The sequence below is a fragment of the Saccostrea echinata genome, unplaced genomic scaffold, assembly GCF_033153115.1.
Source record: "Saccostrea echinata isolate AGI-Se365-2 ecotype Australia unplaced genomic scaffold, CSIRO_AGI_Sech_v1 ptg000052l, whole genome shotgun sequence".
Lineage (NCBI taxonomy): Eukaryota > Metazoa > Mollusca > Bivalvia > Ostreida > Ostreidae > Saccostrea > Saccostrea echinata.
Window position 1 is genome coordinate 8,270,554 of NW_026889801.1, and position 22,747 is coordinate 8,293,300.

At 33.4% G+C, this 22,747-nt stretch overlaps 1 long non-coding RNA gene across 1 annotated transcript; it reads right to left on the reverse strand.

Moving 5' to 3' along the window:
• Positions 1-1,790: 1,790 nt before the first annotated feature.
• On the reverse strand, positions 1,791-4,127 carry LOC133204077 (uncharacterized). The gene is made up of 3 exons (XR_009723533.1): positions 3,883-4,127; positions 2,000-2,087; positions 1,791-1,902 (listed from the first exon to the last, which is right to left on the reverse strand). It is a non-coding gene; the product is annotated as an uncharacterized LOC133204077 (long non-coding RNA).
• Between the last annotated feature and the right edge of the window lie 18,620 nt (positions 4,128-22,747).

Genomic DNA, 22,747 nt, shown 5'->3' on the forward strand with positions numbered 1-22,747 from the left:
TAGAAGGGGGGGATTCCGAACAAGTTATATTGAAGCAAATAAAAAATGACTTTGAACCCCCCCCCCCCCCTTCAGAAAGCGTGGATCCCATCACGAAATTTATAGGGTTTTTTCACGTTAAGGAAATGGAATTTGCGTTAATTTTTTTTTTGGAATTGGGGTGGAATATCCCCCCTCCTGGAAAAATTCTTGGATCCGCGACTGGACAGCATGTTATTATGTAGAATATAATTGTCAAAAAAAAATGTTAAAGTTGAAGATAATGAACAAAGGTCAAATGAAAAAAAAATCGGTTGACAATAAAGAAAAAGAGCTGTGTTACCTAAAGATACCATGTCATTAGATACTATGACAGACCCACTGCTGACGTATACAGCTATGTTCATTTATTGGAATGGTTACATCTACCAAGATTAAAAGACTTTTTTTCTCGCTGAGCAGGCAGAAAATCTAAATAAAATAAATTTTACATTCCTGTATCGACGCGGATTGCTTTTCAAATATATGCATCGGTGAGATTTACTTACACCAGGGACCTTTATACTAAGGATATAGGTCATTAGTTACACGACGTGTTCAAGTTTATTAAAACACCAAGGAATATATTTTACAAGCACATGTAGCCACTAGCCAGGAGCATATTATATATTAGTATATACATTTAGGTCTCTAATGTAGCCGTACTATAAGTGAAGAAAATCTTCATTGCAGAATTATTGGTCGTAATGCATGCCCTTCCCAATTTGATGTTTTAAATTGAATATTTTTTTAATGAATGAAGGAATAAACTAACATACAAATAAATAAATACATAAATACATAAATAAATGAATGAATGAATAAATAAACAATGAAAGAATAATGAATGAAATTCATTAATTGATGATTTTTTTTTTTTTTTTTTTTTTGCTTGAAGCAGTGATTTGTAAACTTTTCAGAATTACAGGATAACCTTATGTCTCTTAACAATTCTAAACATAATGAAATGTACGTATAAATTAATAATTATAACAGTTTTAATGTTTATAGCGTATTTTTATTATTTTGTCAGCAAGAAATGTATACTTCAGAGCGATCAGTCAACATTATTGACCATTTCGATATTTTCTTTGTGGCAATAAGATATGCGTGAATTTTTGCCTAATGTGGATCACGAGACCCGTATCAGTTGACTTCAGTTTTATTACTATGTATATAAAATAATGTTCAAAAGTTTCTCAAAGGAGAAACCCTGTGTACTGAACTGACAACCTCACATCTTAGACAAACAGTGCCTCTGGAAGTGTGTATACTTCTTCCGTTTTGCTTCGGTGAACAATACAGGGGCCTACTGGGGCATATACTGTGGCATACCGTAGGTCACTGTAGGAAGCAGTAGCCATACTGGGGCCTACCGTAGGCGTACTGGGGCCTACTGTAGGTAACTGTGGCGTGCTGGGGATACATACAGTGGCATACTGAGAATTACAGTATATGCAGAGGAGACATACCGTACCAGACTGTAGATATACCGTAGATAATTGTGGAAATGCTGTAGGTTACAGAGAAAGACAGGGGATTTTCATACGGACAGGGGTTTTGAAAGCCAGTAGTGTAAACTAAATATGCATTGTATTAGAAGATTTTTAACATCCATGATTTTTAAAAAAAAATTGAAGTTTGCAATTTCAATGCCTACAATTTAATTTTTACAGGCAAATTGTCACCTTCATTTTCATACCTTTTCACAACCAAGAAAAAAATATTCTTGGTACAAAACTCAAGCCAAATGATAAAACAACAATATGCAATTTGAATTTTTAAACAAACACTTTTATTTTTTAATTAACAAATTAATTAACACGTCCGGCTAATCTGGCCATCAGGCTATTCTGGCCTTTATGGAGTTCTTTTCCTCAGTGTCTGAAAAAAAAATTTAAAAAATATTGATTCATGGTGATATTTTAAGTCAATTAATACACAGGAGGGAAAACTCAGCAAGACTTAAACCATTTGTTACCTTCAAAAATTAACAAGGAACAGCATTAACGTCGTCTGTATGCGCCATGTGGGGTCCATGAAAAACCATTTCTTACCATCTAACATGTCTGAAATAAAGTAGAAGTATATATTTTATGAGCTATTTAAACCTTTACAACAACTTATATGAGTTAAATGACTTTTTAAAAAAATATATTGTTGAGTTCTTTAGTGAAATTAAAATGGTTAATTTCTCTTTCTTTCAGTGATGAAGTGTAAATGCAATTGTTATATAACATCCAACACCAACATAAAAATTTGATTAAGAATTGAGAAAATAATGGCAACAACAACTATCAAAAACAAAACAAACTTGGCATGCCTGCAACTTTCAAAAGTTTTTCAATAGTACCTGAATTGAGAACAAAAATCAAACAGTTAAAAAAAATGTTTGTACTCCAACAAATTAAGTAGCAACTTGAACATCATCCTTTTCCCAAAAGTTCTAATAATAGAAATACATTGTACAACTGGAATGCCATGCATTCAACTGCCATGCATTCAACTTCAAGGTCTCTGCCTGGAGGTGTTTAGATGCCTCTATCTGTTCTTCACAAAGAAGTTCTCTATTTTTAATTTCAATTTGTTGTTCTTTTAAAATATTTTCCATTGACTTGATAGCCATATTTGCAGCCTCTGTTTCAAATGATTCCACTATTGACTTCTTAACATTACTTGCATTTGTGGTACCTACTGGAATTTCAAATTGTAAAACTTCAAATTCAGTTCTATATTTTCCCTTCTTTTTTTTTTAAATTTTCATTTGTTCGTCTCAATTTCCTAATCAGTGCATCTGAATTAATAGTTTCATTTTTTGCCACGTACACTTGAAAAAATTGATCTATTCTACAGAGTGGTATATTGTCCTGCTTTATTTTTTCAAAAAGGTCTAAAGCTTCTCTGTTGCTTAGTGGCATGTTTTTTTTTTTTTACATTTGTTTTTTGGATGGGGAGGATTATTTAACAAATGGCATCCCAGTCATCTAAAACAGTCATTTTGATTCCTTTGTTCTCAAGTGCTGCTCGATTTATTTCATATATGCTTTCCGGTATGTCAGTGAAACCAATCGTTTTCTTTTTCCTCCTGAAAAAGACGTCTTCAGCTATCTCCTCAATAAATGTTTCTAAATAGTCAGTTGTTTGATGGAGATAGTCTTCTACCTTAGTCTCAAAAATCTCCCTTACTTTGACATAGGTGTTGTCCGCATATACTTCTTTAGTAAATTTGTTCAATAGGGTTAGTAATTTCCTGGCATAATCCGAACAATTGTCAATAAGCAAACGACCATCCAGAATTCTTTTAACAAAGTAATACTGTTGAACAGAATATCCTATTCGCCTGCTTTCAATTATTTGATACAGATTCTTGTTTAAATTTCTTGACATACTCTTGATCTGTTGAAAATTGTGAATAAATGCCATTACAATATTTGAAACACCTACCATTCATCATTTCATTTACTCATTGAAGAATTGAAGAAAACAAATGCAATATATTGGATTTCGAATTTTCTCTGTTGTCATTCTGGCGAAACCATGTAAATCTTATTAAAGCTACTCTATACTCTTACTGTTTTAGATAACATGAAAAACAGTTTTACTACTTCAATTAAAACATATTAGATACATTTTTTAAGTTGAAAAAGGCTGAAATGAGTGTGAAAATGATGCTTGCAATGGGAGCCGCCATTTCTGAACGGAAACGAGGCCATCAACACACCACTTAAATTTTCGTTAAAATACAGATATTGTCTTGCGTCTTTCATCTGCTTTTTATTATAAATAGCAACAATAAGCATTGAATATTTAAAATTTCATAGTTAGATAGGTGCTTTCACATTTTGTGAGTCAAAACACACTTACCGTTTGCTTTCTCCTCGTTGTTTTCCTTAGTAAACACGTGCTTTACGGTCTTTCTAGCTAAAGGCATGCGCTAGGAGCATCTCCAAAAATAGTTCCTTGATCATTCGGAACACAGCGTTCGTATTCATTTAGAAATAAGCCGTAAAAGACAACTAACCCCGATGTCAAAAATGTGTCTGACGTCAGAGACATATAAAAATAGAGAAGCTCGAGTTATGTCCCTTTGCCTTAGCAAGCCTACTTATTTTTTTTTATTGAAACAAAAAAAATGCAAAAATTCAACAATACACTATCTAACATACTACATATATAAAAATGATAATTATTGTTATATATTCTTCAACAAGTATGAATAGCTGTTATAACTAGGGCCTTACTTAATTAATATTATAATTTGTTATACCTTTAAAAGTTTGTTCTTATATAAATCTATACCAGTGTACACTCAAAATGTCTAACATTTCCAAGGTTTTATGAGCAATCATAAAAAAATCTATGTTGAACCGCAAAGTGAGATATTGAACCTGTCGATGAGATCATTGGACTGCTTACATATTACAGTATGCGCGGGATTAGTTAAATCTCATTTGCATTCGTTGATGTTCGAAAGTTACGGAATTGACAGAGTTTTACCTCAGTGCTGGTAAAGGAAATTTACATCACGGAAGCCACTACAAAATACATGTATGTCAAACAAAAAAAGAAAGTAAAAGATATAACAAAACATTTATTTACCGTGTTCTCGGGGGTAAAATGCAATTTGCTGACCCCTTGAACCAAACTGTTTCCCTTCGGCCTAATGGTCTCAGGCAAACAGTTTGGTTCTTGGGTCTGACAAAACACATGTTGCTCTCGAACCCAGTTAGTAAATGTGTATTATTATTGGAAAATCTTAAAAATGTCACTCAGTTAAATTGCAAAAGAAATTTGGAAATATATTTATACATAAAAGTTTGAATTATTTCTGTGATAAGACTGCAGGATTGATTTGTGTTTTGTTTATTGCCCCTTCAGATTTTTTTTAGTCATATTATTATGCCACCACTTGCTGGTGGAGACCTGCAAATATAGACCTGTACTTGACACTTATGGCCTTTGGGAAGTGAGGGATCTTTTTCGTGCCAGCACCTTCTGTGACACAGAACCTCGGTTCATACGGTTTCATCCAAGGAACCTATCTCCACATCCAGCTGTGGGATTCGAACCTGCGACGTAAGGATCAGCTTCTTACTGACACTTTGATTGATTGTATGTTGTTTTACATCTTACTTGAGAATTTTTCTCTCGTATAGAGACATTACCACATACTGGTGAAGGGCTTCAAACATAGACCTTAATACTTGGCACTAAGGCCCATTGAGCAGTGAGAGTTCTTTATTGTCCCAACATCTACTGTGAGGTTTTTAAGGTCTCATCTGAAAAACCTTTGACTTTTACTTCTAATGCTGAGCGTTTGGTGAAGGAACCTTCACTACCTATATGTTTATGTCTTAGGTTTGACACAGCAAATGAGAATCAAGCCCAGGCCTCCTGATTACAAAATGAATGCCCTACAACTAGGCTACCATTACAGATAATGAACTAGATTAATTACCATGTAAAACATTGTTTAGTAAAAAATTAGTTCTTGAAATTAGAAAATAGAATTTTTATGATTGGGGTATGTAAACTTAGAGTGGTATTTGGGTTATACAGTAAAACATGCTTACTGCGAACAGACTTAAATAAGGAATTGAAGCGTATAGTGAAGTGATTTTCATTCCCTGTGGTTTTAAAACATACTGAAAACTAAACTGAAAAATGAATACATTTATAATGAATCAAAATTATTTGTCCCTGGCACTTATAAGCATGTTTTACTGTAATGACAAAATAATGGGGATTTGTTTTCACAGTGGCTGTATATTGTGAATAATTTAATAAGTCAAAGCAACTTTTCAGTTTTAAACTAATCTCGTTCAAGCAGATGCTTGTCTGTCTCCGTAAACTCCAGTGAGCAGGAGTTTATGGAGACAGTCGAGCATCTGCTTGAATGAGACTAGTTTTACACATGCTATCTACATGATCTAAGTGGTAATTTTTTTTAAAAAAAAATATGTATACTGATATATTATTTAAAAAGTACATATTATACAAAAAATACCAACTAACCAGTTATGAAAATCATAACCCGTCATCCCATACTAAACCGGTTACTATATTTCTGACTGATTAGATGGTTACCCAGTTGACCATTGCCATCCCTAATAAATTTTTTACATGTATAAGTTATGTGCATTTCCTTTGTGAAATCATGAAAAAAAACTCCTAATTAATCCCTATTTATATTATATTTTGTAATTACATCCTCAAAATTGACTGCAAGTAAACATCTATTTAATAGAGTACTTTTTACAAATAATACACGGAAAATGTGACAGTATCTTTGAACTCTGTTTGATGGTTTCATTAGGGGTGTCAATGAATATTCGAGTACTCGACTATCATTCAATCATATTGACTATCGACTAAAATTTGTTAAGTCGGTTGTTCGTTTAAAATTTGCTACTCTTAAATTCAATGTAAAAAAAAAATTGGATCTGCTCAGTTCATTTATTAACGTATCAGTGTTCAAACTCAGGGAAAGGCTTAACCGGTCTTTGTTAATTGTTCAAAGGAATTTTGTTGTTCGACAAACATGCATTGGCATACTTTAAAAGATGTCGGATCCAAATTGTAAAGTTTCAACCTGCAATTTCGTAAGATCTCAGATCTCATATAATGCAACTACCAATTAATGAAGAATAATAAAACTTTATAAATACATGTAAATTGGGGAATGGTTATGAGCATAATTCAAAGGTGTTTCTTTCTGATATTAATATCAATCATTTTTAAATTGTATTGATTGAATGCAAAAAATCTCATAATTAAAATTTTGTTTTTATAAGAGTTACACTTTAATTGTTTAACAATCACGGGTCACTGACAAGACACATTCAAATGGCTTCAGATAAGAAATCAATATCGGGTACATGTACTAGCAGCAGGAAAAGAAAGGATAAATACGAGCATTTGATGTTCTGTATATAGATAAAATGTGCAGTCAGTGATTTTTTTAGAGCCGACTTGGGGCCGAAATTCGGCCCCAGTCCCAGCTGAAAATATGCCTGTATTTTCCCAAAATGTAATGGAAGTTTTCCCAAAGAAAAACTTACAAATATGTGATCAAATTTAGTTTGTTTATTGCATGTTTTTTCAAGCAGGTTTTGTTGTTCAGGTGGCAGGGGATAGTTTCGTACTAAAGACCCGGTCAAATTTCTTTAAAAATTTAGATATCCCCTGTTTGATGTGATATTTTATGTAGAAAAATGATTATAATAATTATGGGACACATTTGCAGTGTAGCAAAGTGCTTGCTGAAATAAATGATGTGCAACATGTAGGTGTCACTATGATGCTTATATACAGAGTTGTAAATGCGAACCTAAGACACATGGTCAGTTGCAGAGGAAATTCACTGAAATGCAGTAGGCCTTAGAAGAAGGTGTGTATCTCAGAGGGAAGGTGAATGGCCCCATATCAATTGGTGAATTTTCATTAGGGCATGCATTGATATATAGACTACTGGGTGTTTTATCCTGCTCGCTCGGGCCTGGGGGTGGGTTGTATGGGTGCGACTGAGGCCCAAATCTTGGAAAAACAAGCCAAAATTTGGGGAGATCCCAGGTGTATTTTTGGTACATGTGCACTCTACTAGGCAAATTACATGTAATTTGTTGACATAATTTGTGAGCCATGGGCATATGAAGTGTAATTAATTAGCCCCTGGAAAACTGTCCCCATGTACATGTTTTTATGGATCGCATGTATATGTGTACCCCCTCGGCACATGTTTGGCATTTAAAAAAACTATCCTCTGCCAACTTCAAGAAAACACCAATTTTCAGAAATATGTAATTTAGTCTAATTCTTCTCTAAATAAGTTTATTGATGTATGCCATTTTCAAAACTCACCATATTTCTTTCATTTGACTCTTATTCATTTAGGTAGAGAGACCTAAACACAAGGGGGGTAAACCTTTCCCAGTACACATTTTCAAAGAATTTGAAGCATCAGCATAACAAATCTTAACAGAGTAAGGCAATTTTTGTCTGAGAAAAATTTATTTGTTTGAAAATGATAGTTTGGGCACTGTCACATATATTTTATCAAATTTTGATGCAATCACTTAGTATTAATTAAAATTAAAGGGGCTCAGTTACTAGTATTGCGATATCACTGAAATTACAAATTATAAACTTACTCTTTTTTACATGTATTTTCACTAAATATCATTATTTTGAGAAAAGAATGAGTCAGTATGCAAAAATATCAGTTCACAGAACCACATTTATTCAAAGAATTGCTGTGCTTTATTTTTTTTTCAAATTAGACCCATCTTACTATTGATAATTACATAAAAAAATACCCCCTCCCCTTCATTTTCCCCCTCATTTGTCTTCTATAATGTGATTGAACTTAAACTTTTCATTATTTTCATATAGATTATATATTTTTCTTTAAATTATAACAAAACAGATGGTCTTTTTGCATATTTAATGAACAAAATATCAGAAATATGTACATTTTCATGTAATTATTGGATTCTACTAAACACCTGAAATTTACTCACAAATGCCAAGTAAGGACAGAATGATCACTTTAATTATTCAGGGGAATCAAATGCATGTATTTGATCACTCAGATACATTGAAATTGAATGGAAATATACTCAGAAAAAGGACAGTCAGTAAAATCAGATTTCCACAGTATATTTTCTATAGAATCAGGTAATGGTTGGAGGGGTAGGGTAGATAACTGCAATTTTCAGGACACTTCTTCTTGAACCTTTGATGCAAGAGGGGTTTTTGTATATTACAATAAATATATCCTGAAAAATAGATTAGGTTTTCTTTTTGCAAACAAGCTATAGATGTATAAATTCAAGCAATTAAGAGGTAAAATGGGATTTCTCAAAACATCAAAAATGGGAGAGTATGTGTTTCATGTGAGTACATTTCATGAAGGCATGCAATTCTTTTTGAATTTTTTATATGTAGCTGCATTTGAAATTGATCAAAGTTACCATTAAACACTGTTTTGATAAGAAATAGATTCTTTTGGATTGTAGGAGTTGGTCATTTTTGAAGTAACACAAAGAATATGGGGTTAAGGTGGTTGACCGACAATTGGTGGGGTCACTTATTTGCCTCTAACTTTTTTATTTTTCATTGAAATAAGACATATTTAGTATATTTTTACTCAGAATTGATTGCACTTTCTAAATATGGAAAGTTATTTTAATTAAAAAGCAAACTTTGAAAGTTAAAGGTGGCAGAGGATAGTTTCGTACTAAAGACCCGGTCAAATTTCTTTAAAAATTTAGATATCCCCTGTTTGATGTGATATTTTATGTAGAAAAATGATTATAATAATTATGGGACACATTTGCAGTGTAGCAAAGTGCTTGCTGAAAAAAATGATGTGCAACTTGTAGGTGTCACTATGACGCTTAACATATACAGAGTTGTAAATGCGAACCTAAGACACGTGGTCAGTTGCAGAAGAAATTCAGCTGAAAAGCAGTAGGCCTTAGAAGAAGGTGTGTATCTCAGAGGGAAGATGAATGGCCCCATATCAATTCGTGAATTTTCATTAGGGCATGCATTGATTTACAGACTACTGGGTGTTTTATCCTGCTCGCTCGGACCTGGGGATGGGTTGTATGGGTGCGACTGAGGCCCAAATCTTGGAAAAACAAGCCAAAATTTGGGGAGACCCCAGGTGCATTTTTGGTACATGTGCACTCTACTAGGCAGATTACATGTAATTTGTTGACATAATTTGTGAGCCATGGGCATATGAAGTGTAATTAATTAGCCCCTGGAAAACTGTCCCCATGTACATGTTTTTATGGATCGCATGTATATGTGTACCCCCTCGGCACATATTTGGCATTTAAAAAAAACTATCCTCTGCCACCTCAGCCAAGTTGGATTTCTTCATAATTAGATAATTCATACCACTATTGTTCTTGATGCAAGTAATTAGATAATCCATACCAAGAATAGTCTTGATTAGTTATAACAATTGTTTGTTAAAGTAATACAAAGACAAAAACAAAGCTTTTTGACAATGCTTTTTAAGTGATTGGGCTTTCTGGGAGATTCCCAATTTAGCCTAATTGATGCTGAAATTCCCAATTCTGAGGGCCCCAGCCCCTAGTCCCAAAGTACTGAAAAAAAAAAAAGCTGGCAGTAAATATTATATTTGAAATCAAATACTTTTGATACATATATTTATTACTACGAAAATGTTAATGATTCAATAATTTGTTGTATAATGGTTATAACGTAACTTAAATATTGTACAGGCTAGCAGTCTCTTAAAGACAAAAAGGAAAATGACATGAAAAATTAATTCAAATTTCAATGAGTACTCGACTTTCATTTGACTAAAGCCTCTGACTGTGCAACTTAGCTGTCCGAGTAAAATTAACATCACTATTTATCATTTATAAGTTGTACAGTTTTTTTTTTTTTTTTAATTTTAAATGAGAAATTTCAATTTCTTTTGGATAGGTGTGACTGCCATCTGAAAACTGAAATTTGATACCAAGCATGACCATATTTGCCAGAAGAGCATCTGTTTGGAGATGATGAAGAATAAGCAGCATAGTGAAATTTAAACAGTCACACAAGGATAAAAGTCCTTCCATCTAGGATTATGGACACATCAGGCCTTAATACATAAAGAACTTGTAATATATGTATTTTTACAAAAAAATTTAGAGAGAACTGCTATTTTGGCATATACAACAACAAATGTTAACATATGTGCATATTTCAAATGACTTCAGTGCTAAGGGCATGTACATGAACGAGGATTGTTAGAAAAGTTTGCGGACACATTGATTTAAGGAAAATTTACTGTGCACTTTGAAAAATGACCTGTCTGAAGAAATAATTTTTTAACAGCTCGGTGCTCTCCAAGACTTTCAATGACATTGCAATTCTCAACTTTGTGTTTTCGCATTGATCATCTATAATTAGCGATGAAACAGTCATAACCCCTCTAATTTAATTCAAAATTTTGCAACATGCCCTCTTTGAATGTTGTAGCGACTTGTAAAATATCATTAATTTTTTTGCACTACAACAGTGCAATTTTTTATTTCAAGAAATTGGTCTGATTTTAATATAGCTTTGATTACAAATAGACAACTCTAAGATACATAATTCTTTTTATCTTTTTAGCTCTTGTGAGCCAAAGGCTCAAAGAGCTAATGCTATGGCCATTTGTGTGGTGTACGTAAACTTTTTAGCTCACCTGAGCTGAAAGCTTAAGTGAGCTTTTCTGATCACCAGTTGTCCATCGTCTGTCTGTCTGTCTAGCTGTCTGTATGTCCGTCTGTAATTTTTTCATATTTTCATCTTCTTCTCAAGAACCACTGAGCCAAATTTAAGCAAAGTTGGTACACAGCATCCTTGGGTGAAGGGAAGTCTGTTAAAATGAAGGACCAACCCCCTTTACAAGGGGAGATAATCAAGAGAAGACAAAAATAGGGTGGGGTCATTAAAAAATCTTCTCAAGAACCACTGGGCCAGAAAAGCTGAAAGTTATGTGGAAGCATCCTGGGGTAGTGTAGATTCTAAATTCTTCAAATCATGGCCCCCAGGGGTAGGGCGGGGCCACAATAGGGAATCAAAGTTTTACATTGAAATATATAGGCAAAATCTTTAAAAATCTTCTTTTCAAGAACCACTGGGCCAGAAAAGCTGAAACTTATGTGGAAGCATCCTGGCATAGTGTAGATTCTAAATTCTTCAAATCATGGCCCCCGGGGGTAGGCTGGGGCCGCAATAAGTATTACAAGGGAGGGAGGGTCTGGTGAAGAACAGCAGGGCCAAAGTAACTCAGGTGAGCGTTGTGGCCCATGGGCCTCTTGTTAGAATATGGGCCATAACTCAAGAACCCCTTGGCCAATTATTGTCAAATTTGTCACAGTGTATCCATGGCCCAAGGGCTCCCGTTTATGGTTAACTTAGGGTTGTGACCCTTAAACAAGGGGAGATAATTAGGTAAATAAAACCAAAAGTACTGGTTGCTAAAAAATCGTCTTCTCAAGAACCACTGGGCAGATTATCACCAAACTTTCACAAAAGGATGAGGATATATTGTAGATTAAAACTTTGCACAGGGAATTGCTCTGGGACAAAGGGCTTGGTCTCAAGGTCACTTCAAAGTTGACCAAAAATTACATTTATTAAAATGTTGATATTTTGCTTACTATAAGGACTAGGATCATCAAATCTTGTCAGTTGGTGCATCTAAAGACCTCTTATCATGTTGACTCAAAAGTAGTTCATGGTTACCTACTTTTTAAATTTTGCAGCCATTCTTTTTCAAAATGATTTAGAGGCATATTTTGAACAGTTTCAGGCCTATTATCATCAAACTTTTTCAGTTGACAAATGACAGAATGAGACCACTATTCTTTAAATTTGCTTGTTGTGTCTTAGGTTCATATTTCACATTATATCTACTGCAATCAACTTCAATGGATTCAAATATTTTTAATGAATTCTTATTAAAAAAAATTTACTTGAATATTTGTGTAATATACATGTACATGTAAAAGATTATTTTAACATGTTACAAAAATTTAAATATATGTGTCTTTTTCCCCCCTTGTAAAACATTTGAATAAATGAACCCAAGAAGTACAGTAAAACCATTTTTTCTCAATTTCAACTGGACCAAGATTAAACATCAAGATATCCAATGACTCCAGATAACCATGCAGGGTAAAAAACTTAAAGAATAAGGGGCTGGGAGTACCAACTCACTTCACCATATAAATGGTACATGTATTTAGATATCGGTTTTTGAGATAATGAAGTTTAACTTTTAAGTTAAAGGCTAAAAAAGAGGTTATGTTAAAATTTTCCACAAGTGACACCGTGTCTTACTGAAATCATCCCTGTGCATTTCTTGTAAGAGTTTTTTTCTACTTACTGATTGTCAAACAATGGATATCCTCAATCAGTAACACATTTGGATTACTTACTATGTAGTTATGCTGTGTAAATGTTTTGTCAAGCAATTATTATGACAGTGATGTAGCAAAACACTGATGATTCTGTAGTATGACACGTGTTACTAACATGATTGCATCAAAGATGTTAGATGAATAGAAAAGTCTAGAAATTAAAAATCAAAAGTCAAAGTTCAAGATATGAGGGTCTGGGAGTATTAGTGTTTTGGATACAATTTCAAGAGTACTGTTGGAGAGAGTACAGTTGAATTATATATCCTCATGCTCACTCCAGATTCAGAGTTCCAGAGATGAGGTCTCTTGATATTTGGGTCAAAGAAGAAAGAGAATGTTAGCAAAGTTGACAAACAGAAAGATGTAACCTTTAGGTGGAAATTAAACAAATATTTATCCTTTTATTACGACGTCAACTTACAAGCTAATCGCTGAGAAGGAAGACCCACTCGTTGCTTTGCAACGAGCTTTGCTCTAGTTTTATTTTTTTTTTCCCGCCGATTTTCAGCAGGCGATTTCTCGGAGACCTTTTGTCCGATTGCTATGAAACTTTCAGGGTAGATACAATGTATTATTGCCTAAAAACGGTTTTTTCAAATTTTTTATATATACCTCCGTTCATGAGTTATTGCCCTTTAATCGATATTTGGAGGGTCTCTTGTCCAGTAGAATTCTCAATAACGACACATGATATTTGCATGAAAATTGGAGAACTTGTAACTAATACATTGCAGATGCGCAGAACATTAAAGTTGTAGGCCATTTTTTTTAAGTTCGGAAGCTATGTGACGGCAAGTTTTAAGAATTATTTTTCCATGAAATTTTGCTGCTTTTTGTTTAATAACTTTTAAACTGATAGAAATTTGGTAAGACATATAGAATAAAAGTTGTGTGTAATTACGAGAGCTTTCAGATAACATCAAGAAAAAGGGGCTGGCCCCTATATTCAGGGGACAGCAGGTCATAAAAGTATTTTTTGGATAGCTAAAAATATTAAAATATTATGAAAAAGTTTGAATGACATAATTTCTAACATATTAAATCTTGTCATATGGTATAAAGAGAAACAAGCTCCGTGCTATATTTTATTCTAATTGATATAATAATTATTCGAGAATCGTACAGGAACAAGTTGTCTACAAACCCACGCCCTTTTAAGGCATCGTAACACATGCTTGTACGTTTTTAGATAGTTGTTGTGTTTTAAATAAATTGTTTTGATTCGATTTCTCTGTTTTCTTTTATTTAAATCGTTTATAAATGCAAGTTATTTACACAAGTAAATGTAAATCAACATTTACTAATGCATCCGTATAGAAAAAGTCTTAATCGGGGCCTGTTTGTAACCTGGATGTAAACAATCACGAGCGGCATTGTGGGAAGAAGACACTAAAGACCCGATATACGAAAAACATGATTTGATCTGATGCTTTGTTGGTAAATATTTCAAAAAAGTGTAGTTTAGTATAGCATAATGCTTCATAATCAATAATTTTTAAAAACTAAATCATGTATAACACTCAATCTGATTATTTTATTTTTTGAAAAATCATCAGGTCGAATATATCAGGTCTTTAGTATATCAAGTCTTTAGTACGTCCCCGGAAGTACATTTAGCCATGCAAGTCGGAATTACAGACAGAAATGTGAAGTTGACAGTTGTACATTTTCTTAACGTACGAGCCGTATGTAGACATGCACATTTAATCCACATCTACGAAGCACATAAAAATCCTTGGTTTGCGTACAGGGAGCTTTAGTTTTAAAGGGATATATATATTCCTGCGCAAATTGTTTAAGAGGAAATTCTGACGATCACATTGACAGCGATGAACAGTCTTGTGTCGGAGTTTTCTGTGATAAATGTAGCGAGTGATGAAAGAGTTCACGGTGACATTTTAATATATGATTGGCGTGGACCTTGGAAATGAAGGTTAGAATTTTTCTTATCTAAAATTTAACAGCTGCTTACAGCAGTGATGTTTACATGTATATGCCAGCAAATGTATAAATGTACGCACAAACACTGATGTATGTTATCTGTTTTATGGTTCAGTCTCTGTCTGTTAGCCCTGACATGACATTGTCAAATCCCCATTGCTTTAAATTATATTTAAATGCATGAGAGCATGTAATTTCACCAAGACTTACTTTTTTGATTGAAACAAAAAAATGCAAAAATTCAGCAATACACTATCTAACATACTACATGTATAAACATGATAATTATTGTTATATATTCTTCAACAAGTATGAATAGCTGTTATAACCAGGGCCTATATTAATATTATAATTTGTTATACCTTTAAAAATTTGTTCCTATACCAGCTAGTGTACACTTAAAATGTCTAACATTTCCAATGTTTTATGAGCGGTCATAAAAAATCTATGTTGAACCGCAAAGTGAGATATTGAACCCGTCGATGAGATCATTGGACCATTTACATATTACAGTTTGCGCGGGATTAGTTAAATCTCATTTGCATTCATTGGTGTTCGACAGTTACAGAATTGACAGAGTTTTACCTCAGTGCTGGTAAAGGAAATTTACATTACGGAAGCCAGTACAAAATACATGTATGTCAAACAAAAAAAGAAAATAAAAGATATAACAAAACATTTATTGACCGTGTTCTCGGGGTAAAATGCAATTTGCTGACCCCTTGAACCTAACTGTTTCCCTTCGGCCTAATGGCCTCAGGCAAACAGTTTGGTTCTTGGGTCTGACAAAACACATGTTGCCCTCGAACCCAGTTAGTAAATGTGTATTATTATTGGAAAATCTCAAAAATGTCACTCAGTTAAATTGCAAAAGAAATTTGGAAATATATTTATACATAAAAGTTTGAATTATTTCTGTGATAAGTCTGCAGGATGGTTTGTGTTTTGTTTATTGCCCCTTCAAATTTTTTTTAGTCATATTATTATGCCACCACTTGCTGGTGGAGGCCTGCAAATATATACCTGTACTTGACACTTATGGCCTTTGGGAAGTGAGGGATCTTTTTCGTGCCAGCACCTTCTGTGACACAGAACCTCGGTTTATACGGTTTCATCCGAGGAACCTATCTCCACATCCAGCTGTGGGATTCGAACCTGCGACGTAAGGATCAGCTTCTTACTGACACTTGATTGATTGTATGTTGTTTTACATCTTACCTGAGAATTTTTCTCTCGTATTGAGACATTACCACATACTGGTGAAGGGCTTCAAACATAGACCCTAATACTTGGCACTAAGACCCATTGAGCAGTGAGAGTTCTTTATTGTCCCAAAATCTACTGTGAGGTTTTTACGGTCTCATCTGAAAAACCTTTGACTTTCATTCTAATGCTGGGCGCTTGGTGAAGGAACCTTCACAACCTATATGTTTATGTCTTAGGTTTGACACAGCAAATGAGAATCAAACCCAGGCCTCCTGATTACAAAATGAATGCCCTACAACTAGGCTACCATTACAGATAATGAACTAGATTAATTACCATGTAAAACATTGTTTAGTAAAAAATTAGTTCTTGAAATTAGAAAACAGAATTTTTTTATGATTGGGGTATGTAAACTTAGAGTGGTATTTGGGTTATACAGTAAAACACGCTTACTGCGAACAGACTTAAATAAGCAATTGAAGCGTATAGTTAAGTGATTTTCATTCCTTATGGTTTTAAAACATACTGAAAACTAAACTGAAAAATGAATACATTTATAATGAATCAAAATTATTTGTCCCTGGCACTTATTAGCAAGTTTTACTGTAAAGACAAAATAATGGGGATTTGTTTTCACAGTGGCTGTATATTGTGAATTATTCAATTAGTCGATTGCAACTTTTCAGCTTTAAGCTAATCTCGTTCAAGCAGATGCTTGTCTGTCTCCATAAACTCCAACGAGCAGGAGTTTATGGACACATTCGAGCATCTGCTTGAATGAGACTAGTTTTACACATTCTATCTACATGATCTAAGTGGTAATTTTTTTTTTAAAAAAAAATATGTATACTGGTATATTATTTAAAAATTACATATTATACAGAAAATACCGACTAACTGGTTATGAAAATCATAACCCGTCATCCCATACTAAACCGGTTACTATTATATTTCTGACTGATTAGATGGTTACCCAGTTGACCATTGCCATTCCTAATAAATTTTTTACATGTATAAGTTATGTGCATTTCCTTTGTGAAATCATGAAAAAAAACTCCTATTTAATCCCTATACATGTATATATTATATTTTTTAATTACATACTCAAAATTGACTGCATGTAAACATCTATTTAATAGTCAGTACTTTTTACAAATAATACACGGAAAATGTGATATCTTTGAACTCTGTTTGATGGTTTCATTAGGGATGTCAATTAGTGATGGAACATCGGTTAATTTTCATAACCGATCATCGATTGGAATCGGTTACTGCTTCTGATGCAATTTTACCGATTATAATCAGATTTCATAGTTTTGTATACAAAAAGCAGACTATTACAATTATTTCATAGTATTTCTTTAACATGAATATGTAAAATATATAATACATTATTTTCTTTGTTTTGCTTCTTTTACACTTTCTAGGCATCACCCGCGTGGCACAGTGGTTAGAGCGTCTGCTCTAGAGTCGCAGAGTAAGGTGTTGACCCTTACGTCGCGGGTTCGAATCCCACTGTGGGACGTGGAGACCGGTCCTTCGGATGAGACCATATAAACCGAGGTCCCGTGTTGCATTAGGTGCTGGCACGAAAAAGATCCCTCACTGCTCAATGGTCGTATAAGTGCCGAGTATAGGACAAAATTTGCAGCTCTCCACCGGCAAGTGGTGGTGTCTCCATATGAGTGAAAAATTCTCGAGAGGGATGTTAAACAACATACAAACAAACAAACAAACACTTTCTAGGCCTAAAAAAATTGTTTTCATTTCCTGTAACATTCCCAAAAAATCAAGGGTCAGTAGGTCGGGAATTTTTTTTCTTTTTTTTTTTGGTTTGTTTGTTTGTTTTTGTTTTTGCTTATGAATAATGGGGTCAAACATCCCAAGACTGAATTATCCAGGTGTTACATTTACAGTGGACACCCAACATGGCTGACTAGCGGCAGAAAACGAACCTCAAAAAGTTGTGGGGGAATTAATTACTCTTTATATTTAAGGTAAATGTTGACTAAGTTGCATATTTTATATCTCAAATTAAAGATACATTTAATATTTTTTGAATAAAAAGAATCAGCTGATTGATCAAACCAAAGAGCAAACACAGATTTGGCAGAAAAAAATCTACCTGGGGGTAAATTGAATGGGTTGATCGGGTTACAGGAAACACACATAATTTTTTTTAGGCCATATATATGCACTTTTCGGTTCTTAATCACCTCTGCTTCATGCTAGTTGGCAAGTATCAGATGCAGACACCATTTTCTTTCATTAAGAAGAAATAAATTCTAAACCAGAAATGGATGATTCCGGAATGTATTGTATTAGAAGTATGTTTCCAATGATCGATTATGAAAAATTATAATCGATCATCAGAATCGGTAGCATTTTTTCGTCGACAATCGATGTTTTCTGATTATCGGTACAACACTAATGTCAATGAATATTCGAGTACTCGACTATCATTCAATCATATTGACCAAAGTTACCATTAAACACTGTTTTGATAAGAAATAGTTTCTTTTGGATTGTAGGAGTTGGTCATTTTTGAAGTAACACAAAGAATATGGGGTTAAGGTGGTTGACTGTCAATTGGTGGGGTCACTTATTTGCCTCTAACTTTTTTATTTTTCATTGAAATAAGACATATTTAGTATATTTTTACTCAGAATTGATTGCACTTTCTAAATATGGAAAGTTGTTTTAATTGAAAAGCAAACTTTGAAAGTTCAAGAAAACACCAATTTTCAGAAATATGTAATTTAGTCTAATTCTTCTCTAAATAAGTTTATTGATGTATACCATTTTCAAAACTCACCATATTTTTTTAATTTGACCCTTATTCATTTAGGTAGAGAGACCTAAACATAAGGGGGGTAAACCTTTCCCAGTACACATTTTCAAAGAGTTTGAAGCATCAGCATAACAAATCTTAACAGAGTAAGGCAATTTTTTTCTGAGAAAAATTTATTTGTTTGAAAATAATACTTTGGGCACTGACACATATATTTTATCAAATTTTGATGCAATTACTTAGTATTAATTAAAATTAAAGGGGCTTAATTATTGCGATATCACTGAAATTACATAAACTTACTCTATTTTACATGTATTTCACTAAATATCATTATTTTGAAAGAAAGAATGAGTCAGTATGCAAAAATATCAGTTCACAGAACCACATCTATTCAAAGATTGCTGTGCTTTAAATTTTTTTCAAATTAGACCCATTTTACTATTGATGATTACATAAAAAAAATACCCCCTCCCCTTCATTTTCCCCCCATTTGTCTTCCATAATGTGATAGAACTTAAACTTTTCATATTTTCATATAGATTATATATTTTTCTTTAAGTTAAAACAAAACAGATGGTCTTTTTGCATATTTAATAAAAAAAAAATATCAAAAATATGTACATTTTCATGTAATTATTGGATTCTACTAAGCACCTGAAATTTACTCACAAATGCCAAGTAAGGACAGTATGATCACTTTAAATATTCAGGGGAATCAAATGCATGTATTTGATCATTCAGATATGTTGAAATTGAATGTAATATACTCAGAAAAAGGACAGTCAGGAAAATCAGATCTCCACAGTAAATTTTCAATAGAATCAGGTAATGGTTAGAGGGGTAGGGTAGATAACTGCAATTTCCAGGACACTTCTTCTTGAACCTTTGATGCAAGAGGGGTTTTTGTATATTACAATAAATATCCTGAAAAACAGATTAGGTTTTCTTTTTGCAAACAAGCTATACATGTATAAATTCAAGCAATTAAGTGGTAAAATGGGATTTCTCACAACATCAAAAATAGGAGAGTATGTGTTACAAGTGAGTACATTTCATCAAGGCATGTAATTCTTATTGAATTTTTTATATGTAGCTGCATTTGAAATTGATCAAAGTTACCATTAAACACTGTTTTGATAAGAAATAGTTTCTTTTGGATTGTAGGAGTTGGTCATTTTTGAAGTAACACAAAGAATATGGGGTTAAGGTGGTTGACCGTCAATTGGTGGGGTCACTTATTTGCCTCTAACTTTTTTATTTTTCATTGAAATAAGACATATTTAGTATATTTTCACTCAGAATTGATTGCACTTTCTAAATATGGAAAGTTGTTTTAATTGAAAAGCAAACTTTGAAAGTTAAAGGTGGCAGCGGATAGTTTCGTACTAAAGACCCGGTCAAATTTCTTTAAAAACTGAGATATCCCGTGTTTGATGTGATATTTTATGTAGAAAAATGATAAGAATAATTATGGGACACATTTGCAGTGTAGCAGAGTGCTTGCTGAAAAAAGTGATGTGCAACATGTAGGTGTCACTATGACGCTTATCATATACAGAGTTGTAAATGCGAAACTAAGACACGTGGTCAGTTGAAGAGGAAATTCAGCTGAAAAGCAGTAGGCCTTAGAAGAAGATGTGTATCTCAGAGGGAAGGTGAATGGCCCCATACCAATTGGTGAATTTTCATTAGGACATGCATTGATTTACAGACTACTGGGTGTTTAATCCTGCTCGCTCGGGCCTGGGGGTTGGTAATGTATGGGTGCGACTGAGGCCCAAATCTTGGAAAAACAAGCCAAAATTTGGGGAGTCCCCAGGTGCATTTTTGGTACATGTGCACTCTAATGAACAGATTACATGTAATTTGTTGACATAATTTGTGAGCCACGAGCATATGAAGTGTAATTAATTAGCCCTTGGAAAACTTTCCCCATGTACATGTTTTTATGGATCGCATGTATATGCGTACCCCCTCGGCACATGTTTGGCATTAAAAAAAACTATCCTCTGCCACGTTGGATTTCTTCATAATTAGATAATTCATACCACTATTGTTCTTGATGCAAGTAATTAGATAATTCATATCAAGAATAGTCTTGATTAGTTATAACAATTGTTTTTTAAAGTAATACAAAGACAAAAACAAAGTTTTTTGACAATGCTTTTTAAGTGATTGGGCTTTCTGTGAGATTCCCAATTTAGCCTAATTGATGCTGAAATTCCCAATTCTGAGGGCCCCAGCCCCCAGTCCCAAAGTCCTGAAAAAAAAACACTGGCAGTAAATATTATATTTGAAATCAAATACATTTGATACATATATTTATTACTACATAAATGTTAATGATTCAATAATTTGTTGTATAATGGTTATAACATAGTTTAAATATTGTACAGGCTGGCAGTCTCTTAAAGACAAAAAGGAAAATGACATGAAAAATTAATTTAAATTTCAACGAGTACTCGACTTTCATTTGACTAAAGCCTCTGACTGTTCGACTTAGCTGTCCGAGTAAAATTAACATTGCTATTTATCATTTATAAGTTGTACAGTTTTTTTTTTATTTTAAATGAGAAATTTCAATTTCTTTTGGATAGGTGTGACTGCCATCTGAAAACTGAAATTTGATACCAAGCATGACCATATTTGCCAGAAGAACATCTGTTTGGAGGTGACAAAGAATAAGCAGCATAGTGAAATTTAATCAGTCACACAAGGATAAAAGTCCTTCCATCTAGGATTATGGACACATCAGGCCTTAATACATAAAGAACTTGTAATATATGTATTTTTACAAAATAGTTTAGAGAGAACTGCTATTTTGGCATATACAACAACAAGTGTTAACATATGTGCATACTGTATACAGGGTTATTTTCGCCCCATTTTATTTTTGCCCTTTCACACTTGCAAACAATTTTGCCCCGTTTTAAATTCACCCACTCATAGTTTTGTTTAAGAAATTATATTGTATTCTTTGAATTCGCCCCGTCTTAAATTCGCCCAAATGAGGGTAGGGTGAAAGGGGCGAAAATAAAACGGGGGCGAAAATTTCCCTGTATACAGTATTTCAAATGACTTCAGTGTTAAGGGCATGTACATGAACGAAGATTGTTAGAAAAGTTTGCGGACACATTGATTTACGGAAAATTTACTGTGCACTCTGAAAAATGACATTTATCTGATTAAATTCTTATATTTTTTTTATCTAGTATGTAAAAAATCAGGTTCATTTACTAAAATTTTGAAAATATATGATTTTTACTGTGCAGTCAAAGAATTCATGGAGCAAGCATTTGATGTTTTTTGATGTTAGGTGATGTGAAAACCTGATTCCAAACCTGCTGAGCTTTTCACAGCTATAAATACCTTTCAGTTCTATCATTTACCTGTCTTTTCCCTACTTTAAAATTGAATAACTCTAGCAAGTCATGTTACTTTATTGTATTGTTGCATATCAAATATTAGTGAGATCTTAAAATCTATGTCTACACAGTAAAGCAATAGGTATGGAAACAATGCAAAATCCACAGGCGCAACATCCATGCGATAAGCGGTGTACTGGGATATCGCATGGACTGGGTCATCAAAAATGTTAATCCTTCCATTAAGAAAGCTACTACTATTTGAACACTTTTGCCCTAGATATGTATAAGCAATCCCTGAAGCATCTTAAAACATTTTAGTCTCTTTTGGGTATTTTCCTGTCTGAAGAAATAATTTTTAAATAGCTTGGTGCTCTCCAAGACTTTCAATGGCATTGCAATTTTCAACTTTGTGTTTTTGCATTGATCATCTATAATTAGCGATGAAACAGTCATAACCCCTCTAATTTAATTCAAAATTTTGC